The sequence below is a fragment of the Alligator mississippiensis genome, chromosome 11 (genome assembly GCF_030867095.1).
Source record: "Alligator mississippiensis isolate rAllMis1 chromosome 11, rAllMis1, whole genome shotgun sequence".
Taxonomy (NCBI): domain Eukaryota; kingdom Metazoa; phylum Chordata; order Crocodylia; family Alligatoridae; genus Alligator; species Alligator mississippiensis.
This window is the reverse complement of record NC_081834.1, coordinates 71,427,345-71,450,576: the sequence shown is the minus strand read 5'-3', so window position 1 is coordinate 71,450,576 and position 23,232 is coordinate 71,427,345. Positions and strand designations below refer to the sequence as shown.

General features: G+C 47.3%; 1 long non-coding RNA gene across 1 annotated transcript in view; it reads left to right on the top strand.

Moving 5' to 3' along the window:
- Positions 1 to 16,914, top strand: part of LOC132244231 (uncharacterized) — a 42,789-nt gene extending 25,875 nt beyond the window's left edge. The window contains exons 5-6 of the long non-coding RNA XR_009455814.1: positions 13,976 to 14,057; positions 16,821 to 16,914. This is a non-coding gene — a long non-coding RNA (uncharacterized LOC132244231). The remainder of the gene's footprint in view (positions 1 to 13,975; positions 14,058 to 16,820) is intronic.
- Positions 16,915 to 23,232: the final 6,318 nt, after the last annotated feature.

The following is a 23,232-nucleotide window of genomic DNA, read 5'->3' as shown; positions in this document are numbered from 1 at the left end:
CAAATCAGTTGGGGACAGTGATTCAAATCGCCGAATTGAATCGCTGTCCCCCAAATCAACCGAGTCTGAAGTGAATACTAGCTGCTTCATGCAGGCCTAATGTTTCTATCACATGACAGATGTGCCCCGCTGAAAATGGTTTGTCCGCCTGGCTCATCCTCACTCAACTGACGCTCTGTGCAGCTCTTACAATCGTACAGCTAGGGCGCTGGGCTGGAACTGGGACATCCGAGTTCAGTGTCCAGCTTGGCAGGTTTGCTTCTTGACCTTGGCTCTTGTTGCTCAACCTCTCCAAAATTTGGCTTTCTGTCAAATTTGGCTTCCATTCTGTCAAATGGAGAAAACAAGACAATACTCATTCTCCCCACGTGCCTTTTACGTGATGCTAGTGCACAGTAGACTAATTCTTCTGAGCCCCAGCACATGATCACGGCTTTTGCTGTGATGCGGTACTGCATGGTAGAATTAGGGGGAATACTTTGGAAGGGCTCCTCTGATGTGCTGATTCTGGGGTGTTTTGGGAACTGATTTGTGACATGCATGGAGATGTAATGGGGTAATACTGTGTGGAAACATGGTGATTTTTTTTTCGTTTGAAACTGGCAATCTTGTGCGGTGATTTGGGGACTTTGCGTAGAAGTGTGCGTGGGAGTATGATGCTCTTTGTGGAAGATGATGAGGACATGCCTGCAGTTCAGTGGGGTTTTACCGTGCTCTTCATTATGCATGGAAGTATGGTGACACCTGGGGTGATTTGGTAATATTGTGTGGCAATATTGGTACTTTTTTTTGGTGAAAACTGGGGACTTTGTGCGATCCTACAGCAACTTGGTGTGGAAATGGTGTGTGGGAATACAGGGATGTTTGCGGACAATGGTGTGCTGATTTGGGATCTGTCTCTGGAACCGGGGTGATTTAGGAACATTTGTATGAAAAAAAATTGTAAAAATATGGTGATTTGTTACCTTCTTAAATGTGGGAAGAAGCGTGGTGGCTTTCTTGGGTGGCAAACTGGTGATTTTGTGTGGTGGTTGGGGAACATTTGTGGCAATGTGTGGACACACACACACACACCACCCTGTGTCTGCCTTCTAACTCATTTAATCAGGTCCTGTCTGGTTGCTAAAGATTTTGTCTTCATGCTTCTAGGTTTTGGTAACAGCAGATTTTTCACCCTTACTGTAATGTCCTTAACCTTTGGACCAGGTGGCAGATTTCACAATCCCGGCTAGCGGATGTTCAGTTAAAAATGCATCCTCTGGGGAAACCCACATCCAAATTTAATTCCAAAAAGTGGAAAATGTTTAAAGAAGCCTGACTTCGTTATGCTCATCAAGGGTGATAGTGTAATTTCCTTTTCATTAGAAAAGCAATGCTATACCCAGCATAACTCCACTTCAGTGGATCTATGCCACCGTACATGCTTCTGAAGCCCCAGTTTTTCAGTCCATCCCTGTTCAGGAAAGAGCTGTAAGCACACAGATAAAAGGCAGCTCATGATAAAATGCGGTCGCCCATAATCAACAAAGTAAGCATGTACGTAAGCACGAATGCGCAGATGAGCTGTAGCTTAACCGAAACTCCCTACCGAGCCTGCAAGAGGAATCAAACAGCAATGAAACCTTGGGAAGCCCATGTTTGATATGGCTGTAGGATTTAATTTGCTCTCGGGTAAAATCGCCTGAGTTCTGCTATTTTCTGTGGAGCCGCTATTCAGCAACATGGATAGTGAGCCTTTAACCTCTCCAGTGTCAACATTGCTCTGGAAACGAAAATTTGTGTCCCTAAATTTGGCCTTCTGAAACTTTTGTTAATCCCATGGATACAAACTATACAGAAATGCCATGTGTAAAGGAATACTTGTTTCCAGTGCGCTACCCTTAGGACTATAGTGTTTATACCGTTTAGAGAGACAATCTACAGAGGTGAAGGCTTTAGACATAAATTCCAGTTAATGAATCCAGTCCATTAGCCCAAAACCTTACTTGAACATTTAAAGCGCTTCTAATGTAATAAGCTTCTTTTTGTCAATAGAGTCATGGCTCACTTCAAAGAACAGATTCATTTATTGACTTGATCAACTCTGCAACACTTTAATATACAGGGTATGTTCTTACACAATAGCATTTAGGGCAAAGTTAAACTGTCCCTTGTTGATCATACAAGTTTAGTCAAAAGAGAGACTGCTGTCATCGACATAGCATATATAGGGGATATATTTCCTTATAAAAGTACATGCATTTCACTACATTAAGTAAATGAAGCATCAGTTGAAACTAAGTCAATATTAATACATGGTACAGTTTTCAGAAGAGGATATAAAATCCATTTAGTAGCAAATGCTGTAAATAGATGAGTACAGGTGCATTGTCTGGTGATAAATATCTTGTCACCCTACGTTTTGTGCAGTGACTTGACTCAGTCGATGGGACTGTGCTGTCATGGAGCTTGTGAGCCAAACACTCAATCGGATACTCTAATAGATTATACCTGGCCAAGCAGCTCTCCTTACATTTGTCTTATTCTTGTCAGAGCAAATTTTTGACTTTGTTCACTGTGTTCCAGAGCCAAATTTTAAAAGAGTATCATACCTGAAACAGCTTCAATAAATGGCTTTAAGAAGGCCTTTGACACTGTCTCTCACCCCACTCACATCAATAAATTAGGCATCTGTGGCATTGATGCCTGCACAGTTAGATGCAGGCAAAAAATTGGATGGGTAAAAAATTGCCTGATGGGGCGCAACCAAAGAGTAGTGGTGGATGAGTTGTACTCAACCTGGTGAGATGTAAGCAGTGGGGTAGCCCAGGGCTCGGTCCTCGGGCCCACACTGTTTAACATCTTCATCAGCAACTTGGACGAGGGGGTGGAAAGCACGCTGTCCAAGTTTGCTGATGACAATAAGATTTGGGGCGAGGTGGACACACCCAAAGGGAGAGAGAGGCTGAAACTAGTTTTAGACAGACTACAAAAGTGGGCAGACAAGACTAGGATGGGGTTCAACATAGACAAATGTAGGGTGCTGCATTTGGGGAGGAGGAATCCACAGCATACATACAGGCTTCTGATCCTCCCCCTCTATGCGACTTTGGTCAGGCCATAGTTGGGGTACTGCATCCAGTACTGGGCGCCACACTTCAGGAGGGATGTGGCCAACCTGGAGAGGGTTCAGAGGAGGGCCACCCACTTGGTGAGAGGGCAGCAGGACAGGCCATACAAGGGGAGACTGAGGGACGTGAACCTGTTCAGCCTCAGCAAGAGGAGGTTGAGGGGTGACCTGGTGGCTGCCTACAAACTCATCAGGGGAGATCAACAGCAAACAGGTAGAGCCCTTTTCTCCCCAGCACCACCTGGGGTGACAAGGAACAATGGCCATAAGCTGATGGAGAATGGGTTTAGGTTAGCGATCAGAAGGTAATATTTTACAGCTAGGGTGGCCAAAATCTGGAACCGACTTCCCAGGGAAGTGGTCCTCACCCCTACCTTCGGCAAGTTCAAGAGGAGGTTGGATGATCACCTGTCTGGGGTCTTGTGAACCCAGCATTCATTCCTGCCTATGGCAGGGGGTCAGGCTAGACAATCTGTTCAGGTCCCTCCTGACCCTAGCTACTATGAAACTATGAAACCATAAGCTTCAGGGTGGTATGATGGGACTGGCAGATACTAAGCCAGGAATCTTCTCCTGTCTTTGCCATTGATTTGCTAATAAGAAAACTTTATGTATCTCAGTATGAGTTATTCCATTTTGGCCTCTCTGTATCAAGGGTTTTCAAATAAACTCTGTTCCAAGTGGGGTTAAAATGTTAAGTGCTATTTTATTATGATTACCTGCTTTTTGCACTTTGAAAAGTCATAGCCTGTAAAGAAATCTATGATTTAATTGTTATTATGGAAACTTGGTGAGACAACTCTTTTATTCGAGTGGGAACATCAAATGTGGGATATGCTCTGTTTGAGAAGTGAAGGTTTGGGGGTTGGGTGGCAGAAGTGGCACTGCCTTGTCTGTCAAAAATTAGTTACTTCTCTGATCCAGGAGGGAGGTGGGGGATTTTCAGTTTATTTTGGGGGAAGACAAAGGTGGCAAGTGTGCGGGCCGGGAGCGGGCTGAGGCTTTCGGGGGCGCGCGGTGGGCTGTGGGCAGCAGCCCTGGCACATGGGTCGGGGAATTCGACATGGCGGACTAGAATTAGGCACGGACGCGTACCGGTTGATTAAAGATTATTTTACTTACACCATAGATGGTCACGGTGCAGGCAGGAAAACTTGCTTGCGTTGCAGTTACAGATAGGAAAGAAGAAGAGCGAACAAGAGTTCTAACCGCAAACTCTGGTCCAAGGCTGGCTGAGAGCTCTAGAACCGCGAGCCCATTTAATCAACCAGACGAAATAACTCAAAGAGCTCTGGATACCATGATAAGAGTCCGAAAGGTGACTCTCCATGAAAGTGCACAGGGAAGGGTACGTCGAGAGATCGTGCGGCGACGGGGAGAGGCTAGAGGTTGATCAGGCCCCTGTATCCTCCTCTAAGGCACGCTGGGTTCGTTAAGCTCCACAGCACGCTTAGAGTTCTCCATGAGATGGATGTGGAGTCCTCCTAAATGAAGTCCTCCCCGGAGATCTCCAACTTGGGCGGAAACTGCTCAAGCCTCTTATACGGCTAGCAAGCCAATCGCTAGCTGCCACGTGAGAATAATTTAGAAACAGCCAATAGTGGGAAACAAATTTGCATGTGAATGGCGGGAACTCCTTTGCACTGGGGTTTTCTCCATGCAACTGAGAATTGCACTGTGCAAAGAAAGCTCCTCGTGGCGGGAAATAATTCTGCAGTGCCGAAGCACGCACAAAATCATACCCTTTGGGTCATGACAGCAAGAAGTTCAGTGGTGAGATGATGGGGGCTGTTAAACTGGCAAGTTGGGAAAACAAGGCTGACTGATTTTTTTTTTTCCCAACACTTCTGACCCTTTCTTTATATACAAGTAGTCCTACAGCTAGTCCCCTCAGTAAGTAGCAGCCCAGCAACTTTCTGTAACAGCTGCCCGGCTCATTAAGGAGCTGAGTCCCCTATCTTGGAGAGGAGCCATGCAAACTCAGGACTCAGGTGCCCTGGGAAAGGAAAGAGTCTGACACCACGGGGAGCCTGCGCTTGCGGCTGGGTCGGAGCTGTGGGAGAGTTCAGGCTGCAGGAGCAGGGGACCCGCCGGTAAAGGGAGGCAGTCTCTATTAAGCAGCCCTAGTTTCACAAGGAAAGGGAACGTGGGGAGGCATTCAGCCTCCTAGTGCTTGTAAGAAGTTGATTTCCAGGCAGGAATCATTTCGCTGCCATCTGAATGGAGGTTACCATTTAAAGAAACAGAGGAGCCCTGCACTTCTGTCTGGTGACCATTCACAGCAACAGCAGTGCTGCTATTTATTTCTATGGGAGTGAACTGAATTCCTGGTGGAGCTGAGGGTTCAAGTCTACAATTTGTGACTGCACATGTATTGACAGGGCCGTTGTACATGGGATCACATGTTGCATGGACTATTCACTAATGTTGGGCTTACAGAAAATATTTTGGGTATGGGTTTGAATGGGTGTTGTTTCACCTATGTAATGCAGATATGTAGATGTGTGTATTAGATTTGATATTAATCTTTTCTCTTCTGTAAATGCTTATAGTTAACATAACCAACCCTATCTGTTCCTTAGGCTGGAGTGGGAAGGTGAAAGTGAGGAACACACCTTTTTGGTGGGACACCGGAGAGCCCAACACTACTGACACCCCGAGGATCTTGAATATAGTGTAGTGCCTGGTGCTGGGGTGGGGGGCTTATGTTTACAAGTGTCAGCTTTCCCAGGAAGTGTAAGCATTTCTCAAGGTACCTCCTGAACGTAGAATAACTTTTATTTTGGCCAGTTCTCCAGTAGGTGTTTAGGCCCTGATGGGAAGCAGGTAAGGAACAGAATTGGAGAAGGGACCCAGAGTTAGACCTGGAGCATGGAAAACAACCTCCATTTGTACAGGTCAGGGCACTGCTCCTTCTAGGAGGATGACTAGAGGGTCTTTATCCTATGGTTGCACCAGGTAACAAGGGGGCTTAGCCCCTGCAAATAACTTTTGGCACAAGGTCAGCGTGTCCATCCTCTTGTATCAGTGTAGTGACATCCTGGCAGATATTCCCAATCTCGACCAGCTTTGAGCGTGATCGGATGTGTGAGCAATTAGTTGTTTTGCTTTATCTGCCACTAGTCTGCTAAGAGGGACCCTGAGAAATCATGTTGTGTGGAGCAAGAGGTGGTGTGGAAAAGCACTGAGAAATGGTTGACAAGGGAAACACATTTATATGCCAGTTTGGGATGTCTGATCCTTCTTACTCTTGCTTGGAGTAGATGTACACAGGGACCCAGGTGGTTAGTGTACTGTGGGTTATTACTATGCAGCACAGGACCTCAATTTCTAAGCTCTGTAGATGTACAGTCTCTGGCTTTTATAGCACCAGAGAGCTGCCTTTGAAGGTGAAGGACAGATCCAAGGCTTGGTGTAAACTGGCACAAATCCTAGGAAATCAAACAGGAATTGTACCTCTTTATACCAGGGCTGAACTTGCTCCACAAGTGATTGGAGTTTGCTCTGCCAGTGTCCACTGAGCAACTTGTCTTGTGCATTCCTGTTATTCGGGTGCCATGTAAGGTGAAAAAATGTTCATTTAAAATCCAGCTACGGGGAGTCTTGGAATCCCTCCAGTCAGCTTTCAGAGAAAAAGGAAGAACTCACCACTTACTAGCTCTGAGCAGCAGAGGGATTTGCTCTACCATTGGAAAAGTTATCATTAGCCTGAGTGTCTCTAATATATATAGCTTGTTCCTACCTCCCTAGGTGAGTTCACCAAGCAATAAGAACCCATGATAAATCATCCCTGTGGTCTCCATTTTCCCTTTTCTGCCCTTGAAATGAAGAGGTGTTGGTTACAAAATGAAATTACAGCCAATGTCCTTGGCTAGAACGAGCTTGGGTTTTCTGGTAGTTCTGGAAAAAGCTGATTACCCGTATACCTTGAAGCGTTCAGGGTTTGGTTTTTTCCCTCCCAAAGACCAGGTTTCTTTCATCTTGATCTTCTCATCTCCTGCAGACAGGAGAATGACCTGAAAAGGTATGTAGGAAGAGAATTCTAGCAAACTTTTTTTTTACTACAAATATTTACTTTTAGGCTTAACCTTTACAACTTTGGTTTTTATTTTTTTTCAGGGGTGGCTGTGTTCATTGTGGAAGTTTCAAGCAGAGGTGTGGTACAAAGCAATTTTAAGTAAAAGAATAAGCAGGATTGAGGATGGGCCTTATTGCCTTCAGGGGGACTGTTCAAGGCTGAGGACGATCCATACCAAGTGAAGATGGGCACCACTCCATTGCAGCTAGTGCAGTTATACAGACTCTTTCATCTGCTGCAAGTGTTACCTGGTAGTTGCTGTAGCGCATTTCTAACATGAGATAATTCACAGATGTGAATTCCTCCAGCCAGTCAAACCACAGATGACAGTGGGACTTGGAGAGCCCCAGTGACTTGCACAATTGCTTGCAAGTGCTGTGAATGCAAAATCCATGTTTTAAGCAGAACTCGCTGTCCATAAGGCCCTCATAAGGGATCCAAAAGGTGTTGTGCACACTTTGTGATTCTTAAAATATATACTGTGATCATGCCTGGAGGCCAACATAACCGAAACCCCATTCCACTATGTGCATGATATTTAAGCATTTCTTTCTGGCTCTCTCTTTTTTTTTTTTTCCCTTGTCCCCTTTTCTCTCTCCCTCTCACACAGGTTCCTCACCACATGAAGACTTTGCCCTATTACAACTATGGCCAATGAGTGATCAGATACTGCCAGGCTCATCAGCTGCTCCATGTAAATAGGGGATATGGCACCATCTCCCAGGAGCAGGCTGAGACCAGCAAATTCGAACTCAGTCGAGACCACAACTTCATAGCTACAATCGCGCACTCGGCTGCTCCAGCCATCTACAGTGAGAGAAGAGCAAACCAAAGATGGAGACAGCTTCTTGGCTCAGTTCCCCCCCCCCCCCCAGCTGCCCTGTGCATGCGGTTTGTGGTGGTGGGTGGTGGTTCTCCCTGCAAGCTGTGAGCACAGGAGTTGCTGAATCCTGTTCCTAATAAAGCTATAGCTCTGTTTCCCACCCCACTGGGCTCTGCTGAATGGTGACTCGAGGACAGGACCCCAGAGGCACAGAGGTGTGAGTGTGTTACCCATCCCTGAACCCAATGGCACAGATTAAGCACTATGTGGTGTCAGAAGTGACCTGTCTCTCGGTGGAGTCACCAGCAGCCTGATGAAGGGGGTTAGAGTTTTCATTCAAAGAGAAAAAAAATGGAGCATTTCCAACCTCCACTATCATTATCCTTTATTGGAAATCTTGGGGTGAACTGGAGGAGATGGGAACAGAAGCTGCAATTATCCCTTGCAGTCACAAAGGCTGAGGAAGAGGCAGAAGATCATCAAATTGTAGTCGTGCTTCACTGCACTGGGGATAAAGCCCTAGAAATCTACACCGATGTGCCAGGGGTGTTTGCAGACGTGCATGCAGTGTTCGAGCACTACTGTGAACCCAGAAAAAACCCTGTCTTTGAAAGGTCTTGGTTCTGGCAACTTGGCTACAATTTCGGCCACAGGCAGAGATGATTTTGTTACAGAGCTCAGAAGCGGAGCACAGCATTGTGAATGTGGACTTGCTGAGGATGTGATATTGAGGGACGACGTTGTCTTCAGCATAGCTGCCTGCGGCTCCTTGGAAGGGAAACCATGGGCAAAAAGCGGGGGGTAGTATTGGGGAGGGAGGGGGCTGGCCATGGTTTTTTTGTTAAGTGCTTATTGATCTTAAGTTCTTTTTTTTCTTTTTCAACACTGTCACGGTGGGGTCCTCGCGGCGGGCCGTGATCTCCTTGTGGCCCTCTCACCGCGCTACTCCGGCCCGAGGGCACCCTCCATTCTCGCCCACCATGTCTTGATGGAATATATAGTAGGGAGGCTGCCTTGTGTTTCCTCGGGCCTGTCAGCTCCTGGACCCCTTGTGGGTCTCCCCATACACTGGGCACTACCCAAGCGCCCTAGCCTTATGGGCTATGCGTGGCTCCTACCAGCCCCTAATACCACGCCCCAAGCCTCGCAGATGTAATGGACGTTGTTCGGTCTTTACGCCCGCTTCCCGGGCCTCCTCTCTAATGTGGCCCACTCTGGGCTCCCTCTCTCGTGCCCTGCCCGTGTGGTTCCGCTCAGGGACTCTCTAGCGGGCCCCAGCCCTTCCCTGGCCAACCGCACGGCTACCCTCCCTGACTCTGGCTCACTGCGCTGCTACTCCCCGTCTTCTCAGGGGCAACCGCAGCGCCCTGCCTTGGTCTGAGGGGTATCGCCGCACTAGCCTGTGGCCGGGCTCGCTATGCCCGTGCACCCACACTGGGCTACTCAGTAACATACAAGGGCGTTCCCCCTCTCTGGGGGCTCGCCGTGCCCACACTGGGCTACTCAGTAAGACCGCCCCTTTCCTGGGGCCGGGGGCTATGTTCCCCCACATACAATCCGGGGTCTCGGTCCCCGTCCGCAACCTACAGGTTGCGCCCGCGACCCACTGGCCGCGCTCCTTGCCGCCAGCTGCTCGCTCAGTGGCGTGCGAGCTGCGCCTTCGGGGTCTATGTTCCCCCACACGCAATCCGGGGTCTAGGTCCCCGTCTGCAACCTACGGGTTGCGCCCGCGACCCACTGGCCGCGCTCCTCGCCGCCAGTTGCTCATACACTGGCGTGCGAGCTGCGCCTTCCCTGGCGCTATGAACAATAATGCGCCCTCCTGGTGCTAGGGCACCCCACACTCTCTGGGGTCCCTGTGATTAAGGCCTCCTCCAACCCCTACAGCCTCGCCCAAGCCTCCGGGTGTAATAATACAAACGCAAAGCAAAACCACAAGCCCCTAGGCTGTAACCCAAATGCAAGCCGTCTGGCCATAACTCATCATCATAGCTCAAGCCTCCAGGGCTATCATGAACTGTACTTGCCACATCCTCACTCTCAGAACTCCTGCCTCCCAGGCTGCTGGCAGAGAACTGCCAGCCTGGCTTCGGCCCTGAGCTTTATAAGGGCCAGGCCCTGCCCCCTACAGGCAGCTGGCTCCGCTTAGTTGCTCCGGCAACCCGCAGCTGTGCTCACTTGGTTCTGCCAGGGCTCTCTCCCTGGCAGTTTCTCCTCTCTTAGGAGCTGGGGTACCGAGGTGCCCTGCGACAAACACACAAAAACATTTGCTGCTTTTAACATTTTTTTTTCCTTTTTTTGGCTTTTGTTTTTCAATTAAGCGCTAGTATTTCAATTTCATGTTAGAAATGTGAATGTCATTTCTAATCTCACTCGTGTGAAAAACAGTGTCACTTCTAACATGCCTAATTTCGTGATGTCATTTGTAATCTCAGATTAGACGTGTTGCATGGGAGACTTGTGTTCTCTTTTCTTGCTGCAAGACTTTGGGAGAACCATGTTATTTCAGTCTCCCCTATTATCTTTTGTCTGTTCTTCTTATTTAATCTGCATGCTCTTCAGGGCAGGGAGGGCCTCTGACTGTGTGTATAGTGCCTAGCACAATGGGCTGCTGATCTCAATGAGAGCTTCTGGGGAGGACTGGGACATAACTCAAGTGATCTGAAGCACTCGTCTTTGCTAGGAGAGTACTTTTAGCGCGGTAGGAATTAAGGGATCTTGAGTACACTCATGAAGCGGGAAAAAACTTGTTCTTCCAAAGTTCTCTTGGGATTTTGACTTAAAAAGGGATTGCTTTAGCCCAGCGTGGGAGTCTAGCACACCACAGTCATTTCAAACATTGAATATTCCATGCGTGGGGTGAGGGGGCTACATATCTACAGCACCGCAGTAGTGTGCCAGGGGACTTTATTAGTAGATGTTAAGCTTTATGAATCCAAAAAGATGATCAAGCCAGTAGGGAAATACAGATCACAACAAGGTGTAATGTCCTACTGTGGAGGTAATGTAGCCATCCTAACTTGGGCCTGGATGCACACTAACACATTTTTCCTCCAAGTCATGGAGGAAGAAAGAAGAGGGAGAAGGCTGTCTACCAGAAAGATGACTACATTACTTCTGTTGCAGCATCAAGCATGGGGAAAATATCTTTTTTACTCAAAGCTGCTGTCCCTTTACTTGGGGATCCCATCCATTTTTCGGCTTTCAGAACACAATTGCTTCTTGTTATCACCTTATCTATACATTCTGATACCGTTGACCTGATTTTTGCTATGCATTTCAATTTAAATGGACTTGCATCTTCCAAGGACTCTTGTTCCATCAAAGGTTTTCTGACCTGTTCTAGTGAAGCCAAAACTAGTGGTAACCCAGCTGATGCAGAAATTATGGGATGAAATTCTCTGCCCTGTAGACAATCATAATGGTCTTTCCTGGCCTTAATATTGATGTCACTATGACTGCCCCAATATCAGGGCATCACTCCCTAGCTATTCCCCAGCTGCCAAAGACTCAAGACAGCCAGGGCATGAACTTCACAGCTGGAAGTAGAAAAAGGATGAGTTGAGCCTGGAGTGATTAGACTCTTATGTATTAGTTGTTTTTTTTTGTTGTTGTTGTTCTGCCTAGGAGCTCCAGTCATGAACCAGGCCCCTGTTCAACAGCCTGTGCAAAAACAGAACAAGATGGTCTCTGCTGTCAAAGATCTTTTATCTATGCAAAAGAGAGCAGGTGGCTCCAGCCAAGGGAAGGAGCGCAAAGAGGCAGTACCACAGACACTGATGTTAGACTTGATAAATAAAAGGAGGCTAGTGAGGTGCTGCTGCTAAGCTTGAGAAGCAGTGCGGGAAAACGAATGAAAGTGCCTGTTTATTTAATAGCTGGTGATGAAGGCAAGAATTGCCTGCCATTAAACCCTAAGTGAAATGCAACAGTCCTTTGACAAATTTCGTCTAGGTGGCAAAAGAATGAGTGCATTTCTGAGCCATAATAGATAGTATGCAAAATGCAATTTATAAAGAACTTACTCAGTATTTGCAATGTATGGATAGCACATTATGTAAGAGAAACTGTTGGCAAACATTCATAAAATATTTATTGGATGCACCACTGTTTGTTCAGTGATTTATAAATGCGGTGATGTGTAAAGTGGTGACAGGGTTGTATATAAATCCCTTGTGAAATATGCCCTATGCATCAATAATGCTGATAAAAAATTAGTTTACAGTTTATCTACAAGTGATTTGGGAATGATTTACAGGTCACTTCTCTTTTCACTAGCCTGGGCAGCTAGGGGCTTGAAATCAAACACCGATTATCTACTAACCTTGATTTTGCTTCTTTTTTTTTCCATATGAGGAGTGAGCAAACTCCTCACCTATCTGTAAAGCAGAAGGGACCTTTGCTGAAGGCCAGCTCCAGCCTTTGTGTGAAAAAGGGGTTAGGGACTAGCAAGGAAAGTATCTGGATATTGAGGGACGGGGCAGCACATGCTTAAGAATGATCACGTCAGTGGGAACGTGTTTGGGAAAACTCAGACTTAAGTGAAAAGCAGTGTGATAGATGCAACCCGCAGGTCTGCCACAGGCCTCCACTCTGACCTGGGCAAGTCCTCAAATCCCTTTGTTCTCCACCTTTTGTACTAGGATACCACATTTTGTTTTCCCTACCCTATTTGAACTGTAAGCTCCTCAGGCCAGATTCCCACTCACTATTTATATAGTACCTAGCCCACAATGAAAGCCTGAATGGCACTGAGGTCTTTGTGCAATACTGCGGTAGGAGTAATAGTGATAAAAAGCAAAGATGGGATGTGAAGATACATTAAACAGTACAATGAGCCTTAACTCTAAAGCTATTGTTTTAATTCTCTCTCCCATAAAGATGAAAGTATGCTACTGCCTGAACCTGGATCCTTCATATTTCAATTACTTATGGCTTTTAAGAATCACCGCCTGACACCCTTTCAGAAAAGTCAGGGTGGGAGCCACAGTAGGCTGCCCAGATTTCACCTCAATAAAAATCCCCTTCAGGTTTAAACTTGGTCTAGGTTTGCTCTTTGATGGGGATTTGCTGTGTGTAGTCAAACAACCAGTGCTACACCCCAGAAGCAGATGCATTTAACTTCATGAGAGCTTTGGGCTTAGGACATACTTCCAGATCCCCAGGGATGGAAGATACAGTAACATCAACAGCAATGATTATTATTGTAAGATGGTTGCCTCTTCTGCAACAGAAGCCCCTATTTAGTAAAGTATGTAGTTTGCATTTTTTTTTTTAGGCAAAGACTTGTCTCCCTAGATTTCATTGGTTAAATTAAATATTTTTATGAAGAGAACCAAATTTGTGCTTCTCTATTTGCTCTATTAAGTTTTGAACATTTAGGATTCAGAAATTTTTCAGCATTTGTGCATGCCTAGAGAGAGAATTCCTTTTATTTACATGCAAGCTGAGACTCTCACATAATCCCTGGACTCTAGGAGAGTTATCTCCGAGAGGGAGGGAGAAAGCCCAGTACATGAAGCAGGGCTCACAGACGTTGCCCTACTGCAGTTTGCTCTACGTGGGACTGCCTTTGAAGACCCTCCAAAATCTGCAGCTGTTGCAGAACATGGCAGCCCACCTTTTTGAGAGGAGTGTTATGCCAGGAAAAAAATATTCCAGTGCTGCAGAGCCTTCACTGGCTTCCAATAGCTTTTTGGGTGCAATTCAAAGGGATGGTTTTGATCTATTGAGTCCTAATGGTGTGGGCCCTATATACCAAAGGGACCACTTCCACCATTATGTCTCATTCTGACCCCTAAGGATAACCAAAGGCAACCTCCAAGTTCTATCTGTGTTTGGGGAGTTGTCTTATATATCTATATCTATATGAAGGCCAGGCCAGACTTAGGAACATTTTATACTTTTGATTTCACAGATCAGCATCTGGAGTTCTAACAATAAGTGTTGTTTTTTTTTTTTCTAGGGGTGCTGGTACCGACAGCTGATTTTTTAAGGAGGTGTATCGGCCAATACCTATCCGCTTTTGTTAGAGCTGCATGCAGCTGGTAAGTCTGTTGTGCTGGACAGGGAGGGGTATGGTGGGGGGGCAGATCAATGCCCCCTGTGGTGAAGGAGGGAGGAGGCAGGGGCAGGCTTTGCCCAGCCAGGGTGGGCCAGGGCACGGGATGGAGCCACAGCTCATTGTGGGGGGGTGGGGGGGCAGCTCCCACTGCTGTGCATTCCTGGGAGGGCATGGGGGGAGCGTGTACCCCCAAGATATGTGCAGGGCTGGGCAGGGCGGGCAGGCTGCAGCTGCAGACATGAGCTGGGGCTGTGCCAGGCTCTTCTTGGCAGAGGCTGGGCTTGGGGCAGGAGCTGGGCTCAGGGCAGGGGCTATGGAGGGGGCTGCAGCTACCCCAAATTTTGCCATAGCCCCCCATAGCACCACCACTGCATGCCTGGCACAGCTCCAGCTCTTCCTCACATGTAGGTGGAGGCATGCAGGGGCACATGGGTGGGCACACGTAGGAGCATTTTTTGGCCAAATTATCAGCTGCATTGGGCCAATTTCTGATACAGCCAATTTTCCAATCTGATATTGGACCAGTGTATCGGTGCACCTCTAGTCCCCCCCCCATTTATTTATTTATTTGATTTATCCCACAAAAGGCTCAGGGCAGTTTACAGTAACAGCAAATAAGTCATTTATATATATAATATATAATATATATATATATATATATATATATATATATATATATATATATGGAGGGGATTTGGGATACAAGTTCAATAAACCAATTTATCCTAAATCAATTATGTCTGATACTATATCCATCCAGATTTATCTTAAACTGGTTTCAGCCATTTTGGAAGAGGTTTATGTGCACTGAACTTCTGTGCTAGGCATTTTATATATATATAAAAAGACTTATTTGCTGTTACTGTAAACTGCCCTGAGCCTTTTGTGGGATAAATCAAATAAATAAATACATACATACATAGGGCAAAAACACTTAATGTCAGAAGTCCAGGTGCTGATCTGAGAAATCAAACATATAAAATTTTCCCAAGTCTGGCTCGGCCTTCTTAGAGCCCCTTGGAGCCTTTTCATCTTAGTCTGTTTTGTACCTTGAAGGTGATTCTCACCGCTAAACATGAATCATTTTTTGAACAATACAGTGACTTGGTGAACTCACCACCTTTTGTGTTACGAAGGACAGAACAGAAAAGCATTGGGCACGAAACCACACAGCTGAGGCATATGAGGCAGAACCTAACCACCTTTTGCTTTCACCTGTACCTGAAGGCACATGCTGCTCTTCTGAGAGCAGCTCAGTTCACTTATAAATCCAAGCCAGGAAGGGGTGCTTCCCCTCTCCCAGGGGTGATAGTGGAAGTGCTTCAGTGTGAGTGCGTGATAGTCCACAGGGATTAGTTAGGTTTGCTCCTGTTGGGGTACAAACAGTTCCAGGCTGATTTTTGCTTGTAATAATTTGTTCTTGTGCAGCTAGTATTTATCTCACGGCAAAGAAGGTCTGTGTTTTGCCTATGCCCCTTGAGCAGGGGCTTGACTGGCATGAATTTTGATGATCCTGTTTAGGTGACCAAAGGACTCTGCATATATGTGGGGGTGTACACAGAAAGCAGGTATCTGTAACTTCTCTAGCTGCCTGCTTTGTAATGCTCCAGGTCTAACTGTGGCACTCTGGCTGTCCATCTATAGTTGTCATTATTGAGTCATTTGATTTGACCCTTTGAAGGCTCACATGTTTTCCAGCCTGAAGTGTGCCTTGCTCTAAGTGAAGGCTGAGCACCTCACATAGTCATAGCTCTCCTGGAGCTGAGGCTGCAAGAGGAAATAACCTAATTGCATAAAACTTAGTAACCCTTGCAGCTAAAACTCCAGGTGCCAATCTCTCCTCTGAGAGATCAGACCCATGACACTCCCCAGTCCTGGCCCTAAACTTCTCGAAGCCCTTAGAAACTCCCATCGCTTTGTATCTGATGAGCTGCACAGGTGCTGGCCCCTGGCTTTAATTCTCCTTGGCTGCAGATCTGGGAGGACCTGGGCAGGGTCATTTTGCCCCAAGTGGCACAACTTGCCCCACACCAAAGTGCGTGTACAGGTGCATGCATGGAAGCAAAAATCCCCAGCTCCAATTTGTGCTGCTCCTATTTGAGCTGCTGCAAGCGCACGTGCCAGCATGTGTGGATGTACCCACAGTGTTTCTACCTTTGCTTCTCTGAACCCTGACTAGTCCTTCCAAACTAAGAGACATTTCTGCTTGACTGGGTACTCTGGTCATGAAATACATACTAACCACTTATTTGAGAGACAGTGAGCAAGTGAACTGCATCTGGTTGCATTAGCAAAGGCTTTCCATGCTGGCAGAGAGAGGACTGAAAATGCATGACACCCCAAATACACTAGAGCTGGGCTGGTGCCTGTTGTGGTACAAATTGTGCTTCAGTCTCAATTCCCTTGCTGCAAATGATTCTGTGGTGTGTGGGTACCGTTCACCTCGGTCCAGGGACCCAGTGTGAGGTCTGGGCTTTGCTTGCCCCCTCTGGTGAGGGGCTTTGGTTTGTGGGCATGTTCTGCTGACTTAGGTGCATAATGGGCAAGGTGGGGGGGAGAATTTGAGGTGACAAATCCTTAGTCAGCAAAGTATCCATTCGTCATGGTGGCACTCCCTGATAAGCCGACTGGACAGAGCTGACACTGGTTTCATTATCCAGGTTGAGAGAAATCCAAAAAAGAGCCAAGGTACCACTTTGAGTGTCATCTACTTCTGACTCTGTTTTTTTCTTTTGAATTTTCTCAGGTATCTCACAAGCATGTGTGTGCTTGCAGGCGGTGAGGCCAGCTCCTCATTCCCTCCCTTGCCCGTACACCCACCACCAAAATTAAAATGTTGCAAACCCTAGACTTGTGGTTGTCTGTTTGTACCTTTCTTTTTCATTTGGCCCTTTCTGATTCAAAAGTTTTCCAGCTTTTGCCTGCACCCACAGCTGGAAGTGTGTGGGTGCTCAAGTGAAGGCAGAAAACCGCACATAATTTGGGCCTGTAGGAGCTGGCATTGTAAGAAGGGGGAAGAAAGCCCACTACATATTACAGGTATCACAAAGATTAGCAACACTTAAGGCCAGACCTGGAGGTGCTGCTCAGCCCTCTGAGAAATCAAAGCCATATCATGTGTTCCTAAGCCTGCCTTTGTGAGCCCTGAGCAGCCCTTGCACACTAAAGGGGCTTTTGTCCTTGATAGGGTATTTTAGCCACTAAACACTAATCACTTATTTGAGAGAGGCAGTGAGCAAGGTAACTCCAGCTCCTTGCTGCATTGCCAAAAGCTTTCCGTGCTGGCAGAGCAGCCTCTGGGGAGGATCCCAGAGAGGGGTGGCAGCAGGCTGACCCTAACCACTTATTGCTTACACCTGTATCTGGCTCCAGCACTGCCCTGCTCAGAGGAGCTGATGAGCCTGTAGGTCCAAGCCACTGTGAGCATCTCCCCAACAACCAGGCTCCCCAAATTCCCCTGCTGCAAGCAAGTCTGGGGTATACACATGCTATTTTCCTCTGTTCACGTAACGAGCTGGAGGTCTGGGCTTCACTTCTGCCCTCTGACCAGAGACTTCGGTTTGTGGGATGGCTGGTGATCTGTCCTGACTGACCTGAGTGAGCAACGGGCACTGCGCACACGTGGTGATTGTGGGGAGGTAAGCCTTAGCCAACAAAGTTTCAAATGCATGTGGCAACACTGAGGATTGGCCTAAATAGACCTGAGACTTGGCTGCGTTGCCCAGGCTGAGAGAAATATGAAAAGCCCGAGGTAGCATTTTGAGTGCTGTGTACTTTGGGCTGTCGGAGGACTTTCAATTGGGTTCTCTAAAGCATAACACAAGCATGTGTCTGGTTATGGTTTTCAGAGCAAAAGGTGCGTGTGTGTAGGTGTGCATGCGCATGCATGCATGTATGTATACAGGTGTGTGTGTGTGTGTGTATGCACGTGTGTATACGTGTGTGCCTAGTAGCATACATGTGTGTGTAAAGGCAGCTTTAACGAGTACTAACTGCGTGGTTGTCTTGATTTGCCTGCTTTGTTTGGGCTCAGGAGTTTGCCAGCCTCTGCCCCCAGGGCTGGGAATGGATTTCAGTGCAGGAGACATCTGAAAACCTCAGGACGTTCTCACACTCTTGGAGCTGCGACTCTAAAGGGTGGGGAGCAAAAGCCACCCTATCTTGCAAGGCTCTCAGGAATTGGCAACATTTAGGGCCCGAACTCCAGGTGCTGCTCAGCCCTGGGAGAAATCTGTCCCCTAATATTTTTCCTAAGCTTGCCTTTGTGCTTCTGAGAGCCCTTACAAACAAAGGATGTTTTCTACTTGACAGGGGACTCTAGCCCTTAAAGGCTCATCACTTGTTTGAGAGACAAGGAGTGCAGGGCCAGATTAACCCTTTAGCAAGCCCCTGGCAAACAAACTCATGGCCCCCTACTTAATACTGTATATTTATATGACTTTTTTTTTCACTCTAATAGGTAAAATAAGCTCATCCCGGCCCCTTCTTCACTTAGGGCCCGAGGCATGTGCCCTGTTTGCCTCTGCATTAGTCCGGCCCTGACGGAGTGGGTGGACTCCATCTCCTTGCTTGCGTTGGTAATAAAGGCTTTTCATGTTACCGAGCAGCCTCTGTCAGGAAAGCCCAGAGCAGGGGAGCAGCAGCCTTAGCTTAATGCAGGGGTTTTCAACCGGGGGAACTTCTCGCCCATCGGCCGTGGGGGACCCCCCCCCCCACTCGTCTGGACGCTGGGGGACTCCTGCCTTCTCAACCAGCCACCGGGAGTACGATGGCCCCAGAAGGTTGAAAACCCCTGGCTTAATGAGTTACTGCCTATATCTGTATCTGTCTCCAGACCCTGCCCAACCCAGAGGAGCTGACAACTTTTAGGACAGGGGTAGGCAACTCCCGGTACGGGTGCCAAAGTGTGGCACTCGAAGACATTTTGCTTGGCGCACGTGCCTCTGGGTGGATGGCAGGGAAGGGACCGAGGCTGTCTGGCCACCAGGATCAGGCTCCCCCGCCATCCGCCCCGGGCATACCAACATCTTACAAGTTGAAGTTGTGGGTGGTCTTAGCACCCTGCCCAAAAACTCAGCCCTGTTTTCGGAGCTTCCCAACAGCCAGACTGTCACTGCCTCGAGTGAGCGCCTTAGCACGTGACACCCCAAATACCCCTTATTTTTTTAATCAGATTAGGCCATCTAATCAAGTTTCACTTGCACATTGCAGCAATAAGAGCCTTCAGGACAGAGGGACGCTGGGTTCACTGCCCAGGTTGAGAGAAAACTGACAAGCCCAAAATACCTTGTTGAGTGATGTATGCATCGGACCACCAAAACCTCAATTTTGAGTTCTCTAAGGCAAAATGCAAGCGTGTGTTTGCTTACAGCCTCTTTATTTGAGTTGCATCCCACCCTTCCCAAGGAAGGCTAGGGGCAGCTTACAGCAAGGGAAATGCAGCAACTCGAAAGGGCAAGTCCAAAGGTAAAACAAAAGAGCAAAAGAAAGTAGATGGTAGCTGAAATTCTGGTGATTCATTAAGGTGGGGATCTTTCCTGGAGTTTCAAAATTTTTGAGCAAGTCCTTTTCTAACAAGAGAATTGAGACTTTTCTGTGCATTATTCAACTGATGACATCTCCATCACAATGCTTCTCTCTGAAACGTTGCTGCAGGGGGAGGTAGAACTGCGTTCTCACTAAATGGGGTTATGTATCGTGCTTGTCACTGAGTGACAGCTTTAGCTCTGTTGCTGCCAAAAACATCCTACGTTTCAGGGCTGGGCTATCCATTTTCTTTCTGTGTGTAGCTGTAGATACATCATGTGATCTACTAGTCGTGCAGTGTATGCAGTTGATAAATCGGTTTATAAAACACTAAGCTTTTCAGAAGAGAGAGCTGTATCGCGGTTAGTCATTGGACCAGCGTTGGCTCTCACTCAAGCCGCAGTCAATCCAACAAAACAGATACAACTACTGTGGGTTTACATTAATGCAAGAATGGAAACTGGCCCATTATCAGCTCTGTCTTGTTTAAGTGGGACCTACAAGAAAATTATGATAGTGCTGGTAGAAGGTGAGCCGAATCAAATGCAGCATTTAAGTAGCAAAGACCTTTTGCCCCAATCCTCCCTTGCTACTTAACAGAAATGTGCAGTGTTTTGCTGAGGTGGCCATTTGTTTTTCTTGGGTGGAGTTATCTGTTTGAAGTTTTTTCAATGAAAAATAGATATTCAGATCAAGTAAAACATTTTGCAAATCATAATTTATTCCCTGAAATGTCCTTTAACACTAATCTGAAAAACTGAAATTTTTAGTTAAGATGTTATTAGAATAAAGCCTTTTGGCATGTTTTATTCAAAATGACATTTTGGTCTGAAATGTATTTCAAATTCTGGTTGAACAAAATGTTTCAGAGAACCCCAAACCGATATTCTTTCAAGGTGTTTTTTGTTTTTTTTTTTCTGTCAAAAAACCTTAAAAACTAATTCCGGGTCATTCCCCAAACATACAGTTTTTGTTTTGTGTTCAGCCTTTTTTTCTTTTTCTTTTTTTTTTCTTTTTTGACCTGCTACCAGACCAGGAAAACACATCAGTTGTCAACCCAGCTTTAGTCTAGATATGCTTCACGTGGCACGCTACCAAACATATTGTGCATCTTTGCTCGATTTCAGGAAAACAGGCAAGTCAGTAGTCAGTGCCTGGGAGCTGTGAAAGTGTGTCTGAAAGTAGAGTTTACCCGCTTTGGTTCGCTTTGGTTTATGAGTCCCCAGGTATTTTTTTTTTTTTTCCTTACTACCATTGGCCATAATAGAGAGAGGAGAGAGGAATTTCATATGATAGGTTGCATCTTGACCTTAGCTATATAAAAGTGGCTCATTAATAAAAAAAAGGGATTCTCTAAATTTACACCAGGGTCTTGTGACCCTTTGAGTACAATCTGGAGTCCATCTCAGTGTTACAGTGAGGCCAAAAGATCAGAGCAAGCAAAGATTTGTATGAAGAAGTAAACTGGATTACTGTATCAGTTTGTAGTCTCGTTCTCCCTTTCTCTTCCCCTCAACATGTTGGCTGTGGTTAGACTTCACGTGCTGATGGTTGGCAGAACGAATTACAGTCTCTGTCCAGAACCCCATCCAAACTTGTCTCAATCGCACTTCTATGGCTCTGGTTTGCAAGTTCGATGCATTTATATGCCTGCGGTCCTCGTGTTTCCTTCCCTTGAATGCACCTTCTCTTATTGCCTTGCCATATCCTGCTTGCTATCCACACATTAGATCTGCCGCATTGGGGAACAAGAGCGGAGCAGGGACCAGATTGTCCCTTTTGAAAAATATTGATGTTTCAACATTTTTCTTCATTGTGAAGCAGAATGAAAATAGCAACAACAACAGAAGACTTTTCCACAATGGAACAAAAGTAAAAAAAGTTTGCTTCAGCTCAGTGAACACATTTAAGTCCATTTCTGATTTCTTTTTACTTATTCCATTTGCCCGCCTCCTTTCGATTAGGCACTCCTGTGCAGCCTTATCCCGGACTATGGACCGTGCCTGTCCTGGGCTTGCGGGTGGACCCCACAGGATACCCCTGCTGATGTCAGGGGATCCCCTTAACTCGCCTGCCATGACTTGCAATGTTATTTCAGTGGAGGGGTTCCCCTTCAGGGCAGCCTCCAGGGTCATTGCGCCTCCATACGGGCACTCACAGGGCTCTGACCTCCCCTACACCCCAGTCACTCGCCACCTTGGGTTGCGATCTTCGCGCCTCTTTGGCGTTCTCAGCTCTCCCCAAACCCTGCCCACGGCTAGCCAGCTATGTGCCTGAGTCTTTGGGCCTTGGTGTACGGTATTGAAGTCCTTGGACCTGGTCCCTCCAATCTGACTCCCTACCGCCCTATACTGATCACCCTGTGACGTGACATGCCAATCCCACCACTGTGACAACTGATGTCCCCAAGCTACTGGGCCAGGAGGCCCCGAAGGGCGCCTCTGGTCTATGGGCCGCGTGGATTCCCCTGGGCCCGGGTTCCACAGCCCCGGCAGCTCACCCCACTTGGGTATTGAGTCCCCGCCTTTTCCTAGGGCTGCAGTGGGCCGCATAGGTCACCTATCCAGTCCCTCTTTAGGTATTTGGCCGCACTCCGGGGCGGCCCGACGAGGCCCTGTTGGCCACGCCCCCGTTTACCTCCTCTCCTAAGCTTTAATGCTGGTTCCTTCTTTACTCTCAGTCCCGGCGTGCCCCTGACGTTGCTCTTTCCCCACGTCTGCTAGTGGTCTCTCCGCCGGTGCTGCTGTCAGGTCTACCATGGGTGCTGCTGCTGTGGCCTCCGCTGGCTCCTTCACCCGTCTGACTTCCGGCATTGCTGCCACCTCTACTCATGGCGTCTCACAGATTCATAGATTATATGGTCAGAAGGAACCTCAATAGATCAAGTCCGACCCCCTGCATAAGCAGGTAAGAGTGCTGGGTCTAGATGACCCCAGCTAGATACTCATCTAACCTCCTCTTGAAGACCCCCGGGGTAGGGGAGAGCACCACCTCCCTTGGGAGCCCGTTCGAGACCTTGGCCACTCTAACTGTGAAGAAGTTCTTCCTAATGTCCAATCTAAATCTGCTCTCTGCTAGCTTGTGGCCATTGTTTCTTGTAACCCCCGGGGGTGCCTTGGTGAATAAATACTCACCAATTCCCTTCTGTGCCCCCGTGATGAACTTATAGGCAGCCACAAGGTCGCCTCTCAACCTTCTCTTGCGGAGGCTGAAAAGGTCCAGTTTCTCTAGTCTCTCCTCGTAGGGCTTGGTCTGCAGGCCCTTGACCATATGAGTTGCCCTTCTCTGGACCCTCTCCAGGTTATCCGCATCCTTCTTGATGTGTGGCACCCAGAATTACAAGCAGTACTCCAACTGCGGTCTGACCAGCGCCTGATAGAGGGGAAGTATCACCTCCTTGGACCTATTCGTCATGCATCTGCTGATGCACGATAAAGTGCCATTGGCTTTTCTGATGGCTTCGTCACACTGCCGGCTCGTGTTCATCTTGGAGTCCAAGATCCCTTTCCACCTCTGTGCCACCCTGCAGGTCATTCCCTAGGCTGTAGGTGTGCTGGACATTTTTCCTCCCTAGGTGCAGCACTTTGCATTTCTCCTTGTTGAACTGCATCCAGTTGTTTTCTGCCCACTTG